Source organism: Leuresthes tenuis, unplaced genomic scaffold (genome assembly GCF_036924035.1).
Source record: "Leuresthes tenuis unplaced genomic scaffold, fLeuTen1.0.hap1 SCAF_6, whole genome shotgun sequence".
Taxonomy (NCBI): Eukaryota; Metazoa; Chordata; class Actinopteri; order Atheriniformes; family Atherinopsidae; genus Leuresthes; species Leuresthes tenuis.
Window position 1 is genome coordinate 32,866,701 of NW_027325360.1, and position 17,934 is coordinate 32,884,634.

The following is a 17,934-nucleotide window of genomic DNA, read 5'->3' on the forward strand; positions in this document are numbered from 1 at the left end:
GCTACAAGAAGGTGTGAACGTCCAACCAAAGTTTGTAAAAAGCAGTTAAGAAAAGGTTCGAATATCCAACCATACATAATCAAAAGCGGGAGCAGAGCTGTTCGACTGCAAGTAGGTGTGAATGTCCAGCCATAATTACTCACAAACGGGTAAGAAAAGGTAGTATTGCCAGACCATATATGTTCAAAACAGGGAGCGGAGGTGGTTCAGCTGCAAGAAGGTTTGAATGTCCGACTAAAGTTCAAATATATTAACAAAAGCGGGAGGAGAGGTCTTCGGATGAGAGTGGTTGAAAATTTCCAACCATAATGTATAAAATGCGGTGAAAAAAAGGTGTGATAGAACACTAAAAGGTGGAGCGGAAGTGTTCGGCTGCAAGAAGGTGTGAATGTCCGACAATATTTGGTGAAAAGCAGGTGAAGCAAGGTCTGAATGCCCAACCTTACATCATCAAAAGCGAGATCAGAGGTGTTTGGCTGCAAGAAGGCCATAGTTTGCCAAAAGCGGGTAAGGTGCGAATGACCGACTAAATATCAACAAAAGTGGGGGCGGAGGTCTTCGGATGCAAGTGGGTGTGAATATCCCACCATACAAGTATGGTGGAGAGGAAGCTGTGAATGGCCGACCATAGTAAAAGGCGGGTGAGAGAAGGTGCGAATGTCAAACCATACATAATCAAAACAGGGAGCGGAGGTGTTCTGCTGTAAGAAGGTGTGAATGTCCAACCATAGTCGGTAAAAAGCGGGTAAGAAAAGGTTAAAATACCCGACTGTACACAATCAATAGCGGGAGCGGAGTTGTTCGGCTACTAAAAGGTGTGAAAGTCCGACCATGGTTTGTAAAAAGCGGGTAAGAAAAGGTGCGAATGCCCGACAATGTATGATCAAAAGAGGGAGTGGAAGTTTTCGGCTGCAAGAAGGTCTGGATGTCCAACCATAATTTGTAAAAACCGGGGAAGAAAAGGCTCGAAAGCCCGACTATACACCATCAAAAGTGGGAGCGGAGGTGTTCAGCTGCAAGACGGTCTGAATGTCCATCAATAATTGCTAGAAAACATGAAAGAAAATTTTCAAATATCAAACTGCACATGATCATAAGCGGGAGAGGAGGTGTTCAGCTGCAAGAAGGTGTGAATGTCTACCCATAATTACTGAAAAATGGGTAAGAGAAGGTGCGAATGCCTAACCATACATCATCAAAAGAGGGAGCGGAGGTGTTCCGCTGTAAGACGGTGTGAATGTCCGACCATAGATGGTAAAAAGCGGGTAAGAAAAGGTTAAATTACCAGACTGTACACAATCAAAAGAGGGAGCGGAGTTGTTCAGCTAAGAGAAGGTGTGAAAGTCCGACCTTGGTTTGTAAAAAGCGGGTAAGAAAAGGTTCGTATGCCCGAATATACACCATCAAAAGCGGAAGCGGAGGTGTTCGGCTGCAAGATATTGTGAACGTCCGACCAAAGTTTGTAAAAAGCAATTAAGAAAAGGTTCGAATATCTAACCAAACATAATCAAAAGCGGGAGCAGAGCTGTTCGACTGGAAGTAGGTGTGAATGTCAGATCATAATTTGCAAAAAGCTGATGAGAAAGGGTGAGAATGCCCGACTATATACCATCAAATGCGGTAGCGGAGTTGTTCGGCTGTGAGTAGGTGTGAATCTCCAACCATAATTGCTGAAAAATGTGTTAGAAAAGGTAAAAATGCCGGTCCATACATAATCAAAATCGGGAGAGGTGGTGTTCAGCTGCAAGAAGGTCTAAATGTCCATCAATAATTGCTAGAAAACATGAAAGAAAATTTTCGAAAATCAAACCACACATGATCATAAGTGGGAGAGGAGGTGTTCAGCTGCAAGAAGGTGTGAATGTCCACCCATAATACCTGAAAAATGGGTAAAAAAAAGGTGTGAATGCCCAACCATACATCATCAAAAGCAGGAGTGCATGTGTTCGGCTACAAGAAGGTGTGAACGTCCAACCAAAGTTTGTAAAAAGCAGTTAAGAAAAGGTTCGAATATCCAACCATACATAATCAAAAGCGGGAGCAGAGCTGTTCGACTGCAAGTAGGTGTGAATGTCAGATCATAATTTGCAAAAAGCTGATGAGAAAGGGTGAGAATGCCCGACTATACACCATCAAATGCGGTAGCGGAGTTGTTCGGCTGTGAGTAGGTGTGAATCTCCAACCATAATTGCTGAAAAATGTGTTAGAAAAGGTAAAAATGCCGGTCCATACATAATCTAAATCGGGAGAGGTGGTGTTCAGCTGCAAGAAGGTCTAAATGTCCATCAATAATTGCTAGAAAACATGAAAGAAAATTTTCGAATATCAAACCACACATCATCATAAGCGGGAGAGGAGGTGTTCAGCTGCAAGAAGGTGTGAATGTCCGACCATAGTTTGTAAAAAATGGGTAAGAAAAGGTGCGAATGCTCAACCATACATCATCAAAAGCAGGAGTGGATGTGTTCGGCTAAAAGAAGGTTTGAATGTCCGACCATAGTTCGTAAAATGCGGGTAAGAAAAGGTTCGAATGCCCGAACATACACCATCAAAAGAGGGAGCGGAGGTGTTCCGCTGTAAGACGGTGTGAATGTCCAACAATAGTTGGTAAAAAGCGGGTAAGAAAACGTTAAAATACCCGACTGTACACAATCAATAGCGGGAGCAGAGTTGTTTGGCTACAAGAAGGTGTGAAAGTCCAACCATGGTTTGTAAAAAGCGGGTAAGAAAAGGTTCGAATGCCCGAATATATACCATCAAAAGCGGAAGCGGAGGTGTTCGGCTGCAAGAAGGTGTGAACGTCCGACCAAAGTTTGTAAAAAGCAGTGAAGAAAAGTTTCGAATATCCAACCAAACATAATCAAAAGCGGGAGCAGAGCTGTTCGACTGCAAGTAGGTGTGAATGTCAGATCATAATTTGCAAAAAGCTGATGAGAAAGGGTGAGAATGCCCGACTATACACCATCAAATGCGGGAGCGGAAGTGTTCGGCTGTGAGTAGGTGTGAATGTCAAACCATAATTGCTGAAAAATGTGTTAGAAAAGACTCGAATGCCGGACCATACATCATCAAAAGCGGGAAAAGTGGTGTTCGGCTGCAAGTAGGTGTGAATGTTCGACCATAATTTGTAAAAAGCGGGTAAGAAAAGGTTTGAATGCCCGACTACATATTAACAAAAGCAGGAGGAGAGGTCTTCGGATAAGAATGGGTGAGAATTTCCAACCATAATCAATAAAATGCGGTGAAAAAAAAGGTGTGAATACCCCATAGAACACTAAAAGGTGGAGCAGAAGTGTTCGGCTAAAAGAAGGAGTGACTGTTCGACTATATTTGGTGAAAAGCAGGTGAAGCAAGGTCTGAATGCCCAACCTTACATCATCAAAAACGAGATCAGAGGTGTTTGGCTGCAAGAAGGCCATAGTTTGCCAAAAGCGGGTAAGCTGCAAATGACCGACTAAATATCAACAAAAGTTGGGGCGGAGGTCTTCAGATGCAAGTGGGTGTGAATATCCCACCATACAAGTATGGTGGAGAGGAAGCTGTGAATGGCCGACCATAGTAAAAAGCGGGTGAGAAAAGGTGCGAATGTCCAATCATACATGATCAAAACAGGGAGCGTAGGTGTTTGGCTGCGACAAGGTGTGTATGTCCACCCATAATTAATGAAAAGCGGGCAACAAGTAGGTTTGAATACCCATCATCAAAAGCAGGAGTGGATGTGTTCGGCTACAAGAAGGTTTGAATGTCTGACCATAGTTTGTAAATAGCGGGTAAGAAAAGTTTTGAATGCCCGACTATACACCATAAAAAGCGGGAGCGGAGGTGTTCCGCTGTAAGACGGTGTGAATGTCCGACCATAGTTGGTAAAAAGCGGGTAAGAAAAGGTTAAAATACCCGACTGTACACAATCAATAGCGGGAGCGGAGTTGTTCGACTACAAGAAGGTGTGAAAGTCCGACCATGGTTTGTAAAAAGCAGTTAAGAAAAGGTTAGAATATCCAACCAAACATAATCAAAAGCGGGAGCAGAGCTGTTCGACTGCAAGTAGGTGTGAATGTCCAGCCATAATTACTCACAAACGGGGGATGAAAAGGTAATATTGCCAGACCATACATGATCAAAACAGGGAGCGGAGGTTCAGCTGCAAGGTGTGAATGTCTGACTATAGTTTGTAAAAAGCGGGTAAGACAAGGTGCGAATGCCCAACAATGTATGATCAAAAGAGAGAGCGGAGGTGTTCGGCTGCAAGGTCTGAATGTCCAACCATAATTTGTAAAAACCGGGTAAGAAAAGGCTCGAAAGCCCGACTATACATCATCAAAAGCGGGAGCGGAGGTGTTCAGCTGCAAGAAGGTGTGAATGTTCGACTAAAGTTTGTAAAAAGCTGGTAAGACAAGGAGCGATGTCCCGACATTGTATGATCAAAAGCGGGAGCGGAGGTGTCCAGCTGTGAGTAGGTGTGAATGTCCGACCATAATTGCTGAAAAATGTGTTAGAAAAGGTAAGAATACTGGACCATACATCATCAAAAGCGGGAGAGGTGGTGTGAAAGTCCTACAATGGTTTGTAAAAAGCGGGTAAAAAAAGGTTCGAATGCCCGAATATACATCATCAAAAGTGGAAGCGGAGGTGTTCGGATGCAAGAAGGTGTGAACGTCCAACCAAAGTTTGTAAAAAGCAGTGAAAAGCGAGAAAAAGCATTTCGTGAGTTCTGCATGATTTGGGATTTTGCTTATAAAATGCATTACTTCACTCAAACTATGTTAAAACTGATTTGTTCTTCATATTTACCATGTCTAGAAATATTTAAACAAAAAAACAACGTTGTACTTTGCAGTAAAAGAAAGAGCAAATCTAAAGTTTCAGGAATCCGAGTATAAGCCTGCTTTCATGAGTTCTGCACGATTTCGGATTTTGCTATAAAATGAATTGCTTTGCTCAAACCAAGTTAAAACTGCTTTGTCCTCCCATATTCATCAATGTCTAGATCGACTTCAACAAAGAAAAACATTGGACTTTGCAGTAGAAGAAGTTGAAATCCATCTACACATTGATAAATATGAAGGACAAAGCAGTTCCCACTTGCCCATAAGAAAATAAGCTTATTCTCGGATTCCTGATCCTTCAGTTTTGCTCTTTCTTCTACTGCAAAATACAATGTTGTTCTTTGTTGAAGTCGATCTAGACATTGATAAATATGAAGGAAAAAGCAGTTTTAACTTGGTTTGAGTGAATGAATTCATTTTATACATAAAATCCGAAATCGTGCAGAACTCATGAAAATAAGCTTATTCTCGGATTCCTAAAACTTTTGATTTGCTCTTTCTTTTATTGCAAAGTACAACGTTGTTTTTTTGTTTAAATCTATCGAGACATTGATAAATATGAAGGTAAAAGCCGTTTTAACATAGTTTGAGTGAAGGAATTAATTTTATAGATAAAATCCCAAATCATGCAGAACTCCTCAAAAGGGAGGTATGGCTTAATCACAAGTGTGGCTCTTTCTCATTCAGGGTAATATGAGGAAGTTTATGCTTGAAATATATGTAGAAATGGGAACATATGAAGGACAAAGCAGTGTTAACTTAGTTTGCGTGAAGAAATTCATTTTATACATAAAATCCGAAATCGTGCAGAACTCATGAAAATAAGCTTATTCTCGGATTCCTAAAACTTTTGATTTGCACTTTCTTTTACTGCAAAGTACAACGTTGTTTTTTGTTGAAATCTATCTAGACATTGATAAATACCATCCGAAACTCTGCTGCCGCTTTTGATAATTTATGGTTGGGCATTCTTACCTTTTCTTACCAGCTTTTTACAAATTATGATCTTACATTCACACCTACTTGCAGTCGAACACCTTCTCATCCACTTATGATCATGTGCGGTTGGGCTTTCGCACCTTTTCTTACCCATTTTTCAGAAATTATGGGTGGACATTCAGACCTTCTTGCAGCCGAAAACCTCCGCTCCTCTTTTGATCATACATTGTCGGGCATTCACACCTTGTCTTACCCGCTTTTTACAAACTTTAGTCGGACATTCAAACCTTCTTGCAGCTGAACCACCTCCGCTCCCTGTTTTGATCATATATGGTCTGGCAATAGTACCTTTTCTTACCCGTTTGTGAGTAATTATGGCTGGACATTCACACCTTCTTGCAGCCGAAAACAACCTCTCCCGCTTTTGATGATATATGGTCCGGCATTCTTACCTTTTCTAACACATTTTTCAGCAATTAGTTCGGACATTCACACCTACTCACAGACGAACACCTCCGCTCCCACATTTGATAGTGTATAGTCGGGCATTCTCACCCTTTCTCATCAGCTTTTTGCAAATTATGATCTGATATTCACACCTACTTGCAGTCGAACAGCTCTGCTCCCGCTTTTGATTATGTTTGGTTGGATATTTGAACATTTTCTTAATGCTTTTTACAAACTTTGGTCGGACGTTCACACCGTCTTGCAGCCGAACACCTCCGCTTCCTGCTTTTGATGGTGTATAGTCGGGCATTCGAGCCTTTTCTTACCCACCTATTACTTACTATGGTTGGACATTCAGACCTTCTTGCACCTGAACACCTCTGCTCCCGCTTTTGATGATGTATAGTCGGGCTTTCGAGCCTTTTCTTCCCCGATTTTTACAAATTATGGTTGGACATTCAGACCTTGCAGCCGAAAACCTCCGCTCCCTGTTTTGATCATGTGTGGTCTGGAAATACTACCTTTTCTTCCCCCGTTTGTGAGTAATTATGGCTGGAAATTCACACCTACTTGCAGCCGAAAAACCACCTCTCCGAATTTTGATGATATATTGTCCGGCATTCTAGTCTTTTCTATCACATTTTTCAGCAATTATGATCTGACATTCACACCTACTTGCAGTCGAAAAGCTCTGCTCCCGCTTTTGATTATGTTCGGTTGGATATTCAAACCTTTTCTTAACTGCTTTTTACAAACTTTGGTCGGACGTTCACACCTTCTTGCAGCCGAACACCCCCGCTTCCGCTTTTGATGGTATATATTCGGGTATTCGAACCTTCTCTTACCCGCTTTTTACAAACCATGGTTGGACTTTCATACCTTCTTGTAGCTGAACAACTCCACTCCTGCTTTTGATGATTTATGGTTGGACATTCGCATCTTTTCCTACCCATTTTTCAGTAATTATGGGTGGATATTCACATCTTCTTGCAGCTGAACACCTCCTCTCCCGCTAATGATCATGGAAGGTTTGATATTCGAAAATTTTCTTTCATATTTTAAAGCAATTATTAATGGACATTCACACCTACTTGCAGCCGAACACAACCTCTCCCGCTTTTGATGATGTATGGACCGGCATTTTTACCTTTTCTAACACATTTTTCAGCAATTATGGTTGGAGATTCACACCTACTCACAGCCGAGTAACTCCGCTACCGCATTTGATGGTGTATAGTCGGGCATTCTCACCCTTTCTCATCAGCTTTTTGCAAATTATGATCTGACATTCACACCTACTTCCAGTTGAACAGCTCTGCTCCCGCTTTTGATTATGTTTGGTTAGATATTCGAACCTTTTCTTAACTGCTTTTTACAAACTTTGGTCGGACGTTCACAATATCGTGCAGACGAACACCTCCGCTTCCGCTTTTGACGGTGTATATTCGGGCAATTGAACCTTTTCTTACCCGCTTTTTACAAACCAAGGTCGGACTTTCACACCTTCTCTTAGCTGAACAACTCCGCTCCCTCTTTTGATTGTGTACAGTCGGGTAATTTAACCTTTTCTTACCCGCTTTTTACCATCTATGGTCGGACATTCACACCGTCTTACAGCGGAACACCTCCGCTCCCTCTTTTGATGATGTATGGTTAGGCATTCGCACCTTTTCTTACCCATTTTTCAGTAATTATGGGTAGACATTCACACCTTCTTGCAGCTGAACACCTCCTCTCCCGCTTATGATCATGTGCAGTTTGATATTCGAAAATTTTCTTTCATGTTTTCTAGCAATTATTGATGGACATTCAGACCGTCTTGCAGCTGAACACCTCCGCTCCCACTTTTGATGGTGTATAGTCGGGCTTTCGAGCCTTTTCTTCCCCGGTTTTTACAAATTATGGTTGGACATTCAGACCTTCTTGCAGCCGAAAACCTCCACTCCCTCTTTTGATCATACATTGTCGGGCATTCGCACCTTTTCTTACCCGCTTTTTACAAACCATGGTCGGACTTTCACACCTTTTAGTAGCCGAACAACTCCGCTCCCGCTATTGATTGTGTACAGTCGGGTATTTTAACCTTTTCTTACCCGCTTTTTACCAACTATGGTTGGACATTCACACCTTCTTACAGCAAAACACCTCCGCTCCCTGTTTTGATTAGGTATGGTTTGACATTCGCACCTTCTCTCACCCGCCTTTTACTATGGTCGGCCATTCACAGCTTCCTCTCCACCATACTTGTATGGTGGGATATTCACACCCACTTGCATCCGAAGACCTCCGCCCCCACTTTTGTTGATATTTAGTCGGTCATTCGCACCTTACCCGCTTTTGGCAAACTATGGCCTTCTTGCAGCCAAACACCTCTGATCTCGCTTTTGATGATGTAAGGTTCGGCATTCAGACCTTGCTTCACCTGCTTTTCACCAAATATAGTCGGACATTCACACCTTCTTGCAGCCGAACACTTCCGCTTTTAGTGTTCTATGAGGCATTCACATATTTTTTTTCACCGTATTTTATAGATTATGGTTGGAAATTCTCACCCACTCTCATCCGAAGACCTCTCCTCCCGCTTTTGTTAATATATAGTCGGGCATTCGAACCTTTTCTTACCCGCTTTTTACAAATTATGGTCGAACATTCACACCTACTTGCAGCTGAATACTTCCGCTCCACCTTTTAGGTATGTAGGGTTGGCATTTGCATCTCTTTTTATACTGATTGCTGAAGATTAAGTTGTTCTTTCTCAAACTACAATTTTTTTTTAATTGTTGAAACTTGATTTGAAGTGGATAAATAAGGAGGACAAACAGTTTTAAGTCACGCTGATAGAAGAAATTAATTTTATAGCAAAATCTGTATTTCGTCATATGTCGAGAGATGCTTATTGCTGAAGAAGTTCTTTCTCATTCTACAAAGTACAACGTTGTTTATCGTTGAAACTTGATTAGACATGAATAAATATGAAGGACAAAGCAGTCTTAACTTGGTTTGAGTTAATGAATTCGTTTTATAGGAGAATCCGAATTCGTGCATAACTCATAAAATAGAGCTTATTTTCGGATTCCTGAAGAATGAGTCTGGTTCTTTCTCATAATACAAAGTTTGTTGTTTATTGTTGAAACTTCATCAGAAGTGAAGAAATAAATGAATGCCTATCAACAAATGTGGGATCTAAACTCTAGTGCTTCCTCTAAAATAATTTCCTTTCTCAATTTAGAAATGTGTGTGTGTAAGTCACAACACCCGTGACACCAAAACGGCTTTCCTACACTCTAAACTATGAGCACACACACCAAATCAGAAAGGCTTTTTTCTCTCTTTTCTACATTATGGACTGTGGGGACACAAAACCGCTCTCTCTCTTTTTTTTTTTTTATCGTGTGCCAGGGCGTTGTCTCACGTATTAGATTATGCTTAAGATACGAATGGGTTTATCAGTCACATCAGAATCCATACATACTGATCCTCCCGTAATAAAATTGTCGGATCTTATCAAACACACTTTGTTTCTTGTGACAATCAAGTCAGCGAAACAGCGTATACACATCAAGACACTGAATCAAGTTTGCCACAAGAACTCATAAGTTTGGCAGTATTGCTCTGCCGTCAGCAATCATACACCCATTTTATTTTCGTGAGACATGTGCAAGCACCTGTTCATCTACTGTTCTATCACTATGAATTAGTGATCTATTATCAATAAGGATACTTCTACAACTACTATCAAAGTATGTCCGGACTTCTTATGTTGTCAGTTGCTATATATGAATAAGTGGGTAGCTACTGACAAGCATTAAGCATGTCACACAGCCCAAACATATAACATTTCAGGACACACCACACAGTTAACAACCACAGTGAAGCGTGTCAAAGCCCAAACATGTAACATTCAACAGGACACTTACACAACACATTCAAATCAAACAGTCAGACAACATACAAGAACATATACCCAGCCGGCATTGCTCCCTGCCTATTTTCGTACAGCACACTATGTGTGCGCACACCTTTATTCACAAACTCTTCAACTTATACTCTTTTACCGAAGCTGCTACAGCTCGATTGGCCGAATACCCTTTGATCCTATTTCGGTGAATTTGACATCTGCCTTACATATAACAGATTAGCGGTTTAGCAGTTTTAATTTAGTATGAGTGAAGGAATTCATTTTATAGCAAAATCCGAAATCGTGAAGAACTCATGAAAGTAAGCTTATTCTCGGATTCCTGAAACTTTAGATTTGCTCTTTCTTTTACTGCAAAGTACAACGTTGTTTTTTTTGTTTAAATCTTTCTAGACATGGTAAATATTAAGGACAAAGCAGTTTTCACATAGTTTGAGTGAAGGAATTCATTTTATAGATAAAATCCCAAGAGTCTGCTGAGAAAAGAGAGTGAATGCGAAGTAGACTTTAACACGGCTATGGGAGCGAGCCGAGTGTCGGCTAACCGGGAGAATAAACGCGACACCGAATGAGCGGTCAGAACAAAGCCTCAATACGGGATTCTCGTGGTGTTTTTGTTGCTGCCTTGTCTTTTGCATAGAGTAAAAGACAAGGCAGCCATCGAATAGGGCCCGATTGTTCCTACTTGGTCAGCCGAGGAGCAAGGGGGGCTATACCAACTAGCCTGATGCCCTGCTCCCGCAGTGACGGATAATCGTACTCTGGTTTCTCTTCATAACGTACAAGTCTTTCGCCTTTTACTAAAGACTTCCGTGGAGAGCAGCACTAATGAGTTGTTTCTATTATTGGCAGGCTTTACCTTTGCGGGTGAAGCCCTTTCTGTCTGTGCAAAAGAAATCTTGCTACTTTGCAGAGTGACTTCTCTGAGTAGAGTCGCCTTACTTGTTGTGACTGTGCCGATGTTCGAAGCTGGAGTGCAAAGTTGTTGCTTGAATGGTGCTTGCTGGAGCATGCGGGAGTGCAAAGTTATACCATTTAAAAGGGCTGAAGAGTGAATGCGAAGTGGACTTTAACACGGCTCTGGGAGCGAGCCTAGTGCGGGCTAACCGGGAGAATTGCTTGAAAGAAACGCGACACCGAATGAGTGGTCAGAACAAAGCCTCAATACGGTGTTCCCGTGGTGTTTGTGGCTGCCTTGTCTTTTGCACAGAATAAAAGACAAGGCAGCCATCGAATAGATTGTTTCTACTTGGTCAGCCGAGGAGCGGGGGGGGGGGGGGGGGGGTCAAGCGTCTCAACCAAGCAAAGCTCACCAAGTAGGCACAATCGGGCCCTTTTCGATGGCTGCAACACCTGAAAGAGATATTGATGCGAGACCCGATCAAATGCTTTTTCAAAGTCTAAATTTAAGATGACAAGCCGGGTGTTTCTGTCTCTAGCGTAATCAATGATGTCTCGAATCAGTACGAGGCTGTCGGTGAGTTGTCTCCCTGAGATGGCACAAGCTTGGTCTGGGTGAATTACCTCCTCTAAAACAGAGGACATCCGTGTCGCTAAAACCTTGCTAAAAAGTTTACAGTCAAAGTTTAAAAGTGTGATGGGCCTCCAATTCTTTAGGTCAGTCTTATCATTTTTTTTATAAAGTAGAGTAACTATTCCCACTCTAAAACTGTCGGTCGAGTTTTTCAAAATCTTTAAAAACATCTAAAATGTCTGATGATAAAAGGTCCCAATAGGTCAGATAGAATTCTGCAGGAAGCCCGTCTAAACCCGGAGCTCGACTTCTCTTAAAACCTGTTAGGCATTTTTTTAACTCTAAAGCAGTAAAATTCTGTGTCAAGTGTGCATTCTCTTTTACGGTTTTGTCAGCGAATTTTAAGATTTCTGCCGATGTTTCCAAGTGCACTGGTTTCTCTTTGTACATGTTACTATAAAAGGTATGTACTGTTTCAATCATCTCTTGTGTGGATTTTGTTAAAAACCCATCTTCTCTTTTTAGATTTTGAATACACTCCTTTTTATTTATAACTTTCTTTCTTTTTCACCTTCCTCAATTTCCTGCTCCCTGCTTCTTACAAAAATTCCTTTACTCTTTATTTCTGCTAAAACTGACATTTCCTTTTTGACATCTTTGATTTCTTCTTTAAAGTCTATGCCACACTGATTTAGTTTAAAGTAGCGCTGTAAGCGTTTATGTAGTCCCATCATACATCTATTCTCTTTCCTTTTTTTACGTTTACCTTGCTGTTTAAAAAAAGCGAGAGGCTCTGGTGCCATCATGACTAAACCAGGTGAAGCCCTCCTCTCTGGGATGCATGGTTTTAAAACAGTCAGTAAGCTTAAAATCCCTGCATATGCCCTGAAGTAAAATCGAAGTCTTATCCACTTTAAAATCTACCCCTGCTCTTTTTCTATCTTTCCTGCTCAAGATACAGTTAAAATCCCCTCCTACAACTAAAGGTACTTGCCCTAGCATGTAAAGCTGTATATCTTCTAAAAGGTCATACCTTTCATTTTTTCCATTGAAATCATAAATATTTAAGAGGTTAAAGTCTTGCCCCATAAAATTCAAGTGTGCTAAAAGTGCCCGTCCGTCTCTCACCACTGTGCTACCTTTCACCAGAACATGCGGATTTTTAATTAGAATGGCCACACCATCATTTTTATTTTGATTTGAGCCACTCCATATCGATAAATGGGGCCACATTTCCTCCCATTGTCTATGGTTTTTTAAAAAAGGTAGTCCACATTCTTGTATTAAAAACACATCTGATTTTATGGAGTCTAAGAAGGATAAAATACTCTGGGCTCTTGTCTTTGATTTCACACTTCTCACATTTAGTGTTGAGAAGGTGAGAACCATTAAAAGCATAAAGGAAAGTAGGTATGTCATTTTCGTTTTTCTAAGTTATCAAAACAAATTACACACAGGTTATTTCTTGGGAAACTAGCTCTTCCTTCATTTCTTTAGGTGAAAAGTGAGTAGGGTGATCTATATTTCCTTTTCGGACTCTCGGTGTTGGCCTCTGACGCAATGTTGCATTTAACTTTGAGTCCCTGGGGGTTGATTGCAGAGCTGAAGTTAAAAAGGAGACCTCATTTGGTGAGTCGGAGGGGAAGACTCTAGGTTCTTCCACTGAAGAACTGTCTGAAAGGGACCTAACCCTTCCCCTCTTCTCTGATACCACTGGGGAATCAGAGGCTCAGATGCCGTCCTCTTCGGCTGTTGACCTTCGGGGAGGTGAGTATCTTCACTAGACTCACCTGTCTGCTCTTCCTCCTCATTTAGCGTAGCTCCACCCTCTGCCTGTGAATTCTCACAGACTTCAACACTGAGTGGTGAGGCCTCTACAGGCCCCTCCCCTTTTTGCTCCTCACTTCCAATCCAAGCTTTTGGCGGGAAGTTTGAATTTATTGGGTCAACCTCTTCACTTTGTTCACCAACTGCCACCTTTGGTCCTTCTCTTTGTTGGCTTGACTGTGGCTTTACCGTCTTTAATTTGTTGGCAAAAGATTTAGGGCAATCTCTGAAGAGGTGATTTAATTCTCCACAGAGATTACATTTCCTGCCATTTGGACACTCTCCAAAAGTTTGCCCAATTTCTCTGCTCTTCCCACATAACACCTTGGTACAAGCCTCAACCAGGTGCCCATGCTCACCACACTTGCGGCAGAACTTGGGCTGCCCCTGGTAGTGGATGTAACCTCGGTTTTCAAGGTGGCCAGAGTGTCGCCCACCCGCTGCACTGAGCACTCTTCAGCCCTTTTAAATGGTATAACTTTGCACTCCCGTACGCTCCAGCAAGCACCATTCAAGCAACAACTTTGCACTCCAGCTTCGAACATCGGCACAGTCGCAACAAGTAAGGCGACTCTACTCAGAGAAGTCACTCTGCACAGTAAGAAGATTTCTTTTGCACAGACAGAAAGGGCTTCACCCGCAAAGGTAAAGCCTGCCAAAAATAGAAACAACTCATTAGTGCTGCTCTCCACAGAAATCTTTAGTAAAAGGCGAAAGACTTGTACGTTATGAAGAGAAACCAGAGTACGATTATCCGTCACCCCCCCCCCCCCCCCCTTGCTCCTCGGCTGACCAACTAGGAACAATCGGGCCCTATTCGATGGCTGCCTTGTCTTTTACTCTGTGCAAAAGACAAGGCAGCAACAAAAACACCACGAGAATCCCGTATTGAGGCTTTGTTCTGATCGCTCATTCAGTGTCGCGTTTCTTTCAAGCAATTCTCCCGGTTAGCCCACACTCGGCTCGCTCCCATAGCCGTGTTAAAGTCTACTTCGCATTCACTCTCTTTTCTCAGCAGACTCTTGGGATTTTATCTATAAAATGAATTCCTTCACTCAAACTATGTGAAAACTGCTTTGTCCTTAATATTTACCATGTCTTGAAAGATTTAAACAAAAAAAACAACGTTGTACTTTGCAGTAAAAGAAAGAGCAAATCTAAAGTTTCAGGAATCCGAGAATAAGCTTACTTTCATGAGTTCTTCACGATTTCGGATTTTGCTATAAAATGAATTCCTTCACTCAAACTAAATTAAAACTGCTAAACCGCTAATCTGTTATATGTAAGGCAGATGTCAAATTCACCGAAATAGGATCAAAGGGTATTCGGCCAATCGAGCTGTAGCAGCTTCGGTAAAAGAGTATAAGTTGAAGAGTTTGTGAATAAAGGTGTGCGCACACATAGTGTGCTGTACGAAAATAGGCAGGGAGCAATGCCGGCTGGGGTATATGTTCTTGTATGTTGTCTGACTGTTTGATTTGAATGTGTTGTGTAAGTGTCCTGTTGAATGTTACATGTTTGGGCTTTGACACGCTTCACTGTGGTTGTTAACTGTGTGGTGTGTCCTGAAATGTTATATGTTTGGGCTGTGTGACATGCTTAATGCTTGTCAGTAGCTACCCACTTATTCATATATAGCAACTGACAACATAAGAAGTCCGGACATACTTTGATAGTAGTTGTAGAAGTATCCTTATTGATAATAGATCACTAATTCATAGTGATAGAACAGTAGATGAACAGGTGCTTGCACATGTCTCACGAAAATAAAATGGGTGTATGATTGCTGACGGCAGAGCAATAGTGCCAAACTTATGAGTTCTTGTGGCAAACTTGATTCAGTGTCTTGACGTGTATACGCTGTTTCGCTGACTTGATTGTCACAAGAAACAAAGTGTGTTTGATAAGATCCGACCATTTTATTACGGGAGGATCAGTATGTATGGATTCTGATGTGACTGATAAACCCATTCGTATCTTAAGCATAATCTAATACGTGAGACAACGCCCTGGCACACGATAAAAAAAAAAAAAGAGAGAGAGCGGTTTTGTGTCCCCACAGTCCATAATGTAGAAAAGAGAGAAAAAAGCCTTTCTGATTTGGTGTGTGTGCTCATAGTGCAGAGTGTAGAGAAAAGAAAGCCGTTTTGGTGTCACGGGTGTTGTGACTTACACACACACATTTCTAAATTGAGAAAGGAAATTATTTTAGAGGAAGCACTAGAGTTTAGATCCCACATTTGTTGATAGGCATTAATTTATTTCTTCACTTCTGATGAAGTTTCAACAATAAACAACAAACTTTGTATTATGAGAAAGAACCAGACTCATTCTTCAGGAATCCGAAAATAAGCTCTATTTTATGAGTTATGCACGAATTCGGATTCTCCTATAAAACGAATTCATTAACTCAAACCAAGTTAAGACTGCTTTGTCCTTCATATTTATTCATGTCTAATCAAGTTTCAACGATAAACAACGTTGTACTTTGTAGAATGAGAAAGAACTTCTTCAGCAATAAGCATATCTCGACATATGATGAAATACAGATTTTGCTATAAAATTAATTCCTTCTATCAGCCTGACTTAAAACTGTTTGTCCTCCTTATTTATCCACTTCAAATCAAGTTTCAACAATTAAAAAAAAATTGTAGTTTGAGAAAGAACAACTTAATCTTCAGCAATCAGTATAAAAAGAGGTGCAAATGCCAACCATACATACCTAAAAGGTGGAGCGGAAGTATTCAGCTGCAAGTAGGTGTGAATGTTCGACCATAATTTGTAAAAAGCGGGTAAGAAAAGGTTCGAATGCCCGACTATATATTAACAAAAGCGGGAGGAGAGGTCTTCGGATGAGAGTGGGTGAGAATTTCCAACCATAATCTATAAAATACGGTGAAAAAAAATATGTGAATGCCTCATAGAACACTAAAAGCGGAAGTGTTCGGCTGCAAGAAGGTGTGAATGTCCGACTATATTTGGTGAAAAGCAGGTGAAGCAAGGTCTGAATGCCCAACCTTACATCATCAAAAGCGAGATCAGAGGTGTTTGGCTGCAAGAAGGCCATAGTTTGCCAACAGCGGGTAAGGTGCGAATGACAGACTAAATATCAACAAAAGTGGGGGCGGAGGTCTTCGGATGGAAGTGGGTGTGAATATCGCACCATACAACTATGGTGGAGAGGAAGCTGTGAATGGCCGACCATAGTAAAAGGCGGGTGAGAGAAGGTGCGAATGTCAAACCATAGTTGGTAAAAAGCGGGTAAGAAAAGGTTAAAATACCCGACTGTACACAATCAATAGCGGGAGCGGAGTTGTTCGGCTACTAAAAGGTGTGAAAGTCCGACCATGGTTTGTAAAAAGCGGGTAAGAAAAGGTGCGAATGCCTGACAATGTATGATCAAAAGAGGGAGTGGAGGTTTTCGGCTGCAAGAAGGTCTGAATGTCCAACCATAATTTGTAAAAACCGGGGAAGAAAAGGCTCGAAAGCCCGACTATACACCATCAAAAGTGGGAGCGGAGGTGTTCAGCTGCAAGTCGGTCTGAATGTCCATCAATAATTGCTAGAAAACATGAAAGAAAATTTTTGAATATCAAACTGTACATGATCATAAGCGGGAGAGGAGGTGTTCAGCTGCAAGAAGGTGTGAATGTCTACCCAAAATTACTGAAAAATGGGTAAGAAAAGGTGCGAATGCCTAACCATACATCATCAAAAGAGGGAGCGGAGGTGTTCCGCTGTAAGACGGTGTGAATGTCCGACCATAGATGGTAAAAAGCGGGTAAGAAAAGGTTAAATTACCCGACTGTACACAATCAAAAGAGGGAGCGGAGTTGTTCAGCTAAGAGAAGGTGTGAAAGTCCGACCTTGGTTTGTAAAAAGCGGGTAAGAAAAGGTTCGTATGCCCGAATATACACCATCAAAAGCGGAAGCGGAGGTGTTCGGCTGCAAGATATTGTGAACGTCCGACAAAAGTTTGTAAAAAGCAGTTAAGAAAAGGTTGGAATATCTAACCAAACATAATCAAAAGCGGGAGCAGAGCTGTTCGACTGGAAGTAGGTGTGAATGTCAGATCATAATTTGCAAAAAGCTGATGAGAAAGGGTGAGAATGCCCGACTATACACCATCAAATGCGGTAGCGGTGTTCAGCTGCAAGAAGGTCTACATTTCCATCAATAATTGCTAGAAAACATGAAAGAAACTTTTCGAAAATCAAACCGCACATGATCATAAGTGGGATAGGAGGTGTTCAGCTGCAAGGTGTGAATGTCCACCCATAATTCCTGAAAAATGGGCAAAAAAAAGGTGTGAATGCCCAACCATACATCATCAAAAGCAGGAGTGGAAGTGTTCGGCTACAAGAAGGTGTGAACGTCAAACCAAAATATGTAAAAAGCAGTTAAGAAAAGGTTCGAATATACAACCAAACATAATCAAAAGCGGGAGCAGAGCTTTTTCGACTGCAAGTAGGTGTGAATTTCAGATCATAATTTGCAAAAAGCTG

The 17,934-nt window shown here is 41.5% G+C and overlaps 2 non-coding genes across 2 annotated transcripts; one reads left to right on the top strand and one right to left on the bottom strand.

Moving 5' to 3' along the window:
- Nucleotides 1-10,884: 10,884 nt before the first annotated feature.
- On the top strand, nt 10,885-10,998 carry LOC140310500 (U5 spliceosomal RNA). The gene has a single exon (XR_011916562.1). It is a non-coding gene; the product is annotated as a U5 spliceosomal RNA (small nuclear RNA).
- Nucleotides 10,999-14,063: 3,065 nt separating this feature from the next.
- LOC140310689 (U5 spliceosomal RNA) lies at nt 14,064-14,177 on the bottom strand. The gene has a single exon (XR_011916736.1). It is a non-coding gene; the product is annotated as a U5 spliceosomal RNA (small nuclear RNA).
- Nucleotides 14,178-17,934: the final 3,757 nt, after the last annotated feature.